Below are 799 nucleotides of genomic sequence, written 5' to 3'. Positions count from 1 at the left end.
AAAAAAAAAAAAAATATATATATATATATATATATATTGAGACTCGGTGTTCTATTTCTACAAACATGAAACTTGCCACAAAATGTGTTAGAATGTGACCACTATTATAAGGCAGTGAAAGCAGCGGTCGTAAGTTGATTTTGAGGGGAAAAGGAAACAGCACAACACAAAACCAGCTTGACTTGAACTCGGGTATCATGATAGAAAATGTCACATTACAAAACTGAACAACAATCAGTCATCAGGTCATGAAATAATGTTCTCAGGAATCTCAAATGAAGATGCTTAAGTTTCAGACATGTATACCTTTAACTGATCGACTTGAAGTTCGTGTGCCAGTAGTGGCACAAAACAGGCAAAAATAACTATCTTAAGAAAACATAACTACAAAACCCCAATGCTAGGATGTGCTGGGTTGTTGGCCGGGTGTTGCTATGCAGTTGCTAGGGTGTTCTGGGTAGTCAAAAGGACAGAATCAAAAGAGTACACCTCCAGATCTCTAGATTTACCTCAGTCCCTTCTTCGATGCAAGTTGATAATATTTTTCCCACCTGTTTTATTGTGAAAATTGTCTGTTTGCTTAGAAAAGTAATAGCACACCTCTTCTTAAGCTACACTATTTGAGGTATCTTTTTATGTCCATAGAACAAACGTGAACTTATTTTAAATTGCTAACATGAAAGTATACTTAAAGGGGTTATATGATGCTATTTTAAAGATCATTATTTTGTGTATTTGGTGTAACAGAATATGTTGACATGCTTTAATGTTCAAAAAACATTATTTTTCAAATACTGTA

The 799-nt window shown here is 34.2% G+C and overlaps 1 protein-coding gene across 2 annotated transcripts in view; it reads right to left on the bottom strand.

Annotated features, from left to right (window-relative positions):
- LOC107687524 (serine/threonine-protein kinase greatwall-like) overlaps positions 1–799 on the bottom strand; it is a 15,275-nt gene that overhangs the window by 2,724 nt on the left and 11,752 nt on the right. The window lies entirely within an intron of this gene.

The sequence above is a fragment of the Sinocyclocheilus anshuiensis genome, unplaced genomic scaffold, assembly GCF_001515605.1.
Source record: "Sinocyclocheilus anshuiensis isolate Anshui unplaced genomic scaffold, SAMN03320099.WGS_v1.1 scaffold870, whole genome shotgun sequence".
Taxonomy (NCBI): domain Eukaryota; kingdom Metazoa; phylum Chordata; class Actinopteri; order Cypriniformes; family Cyprinidae; genus Sinocyclocheilus; species Sinocyclocheilus anshuiensis.
This window is presented reverse-complemented; position numbering and strand designations above follow the sequence as displayed.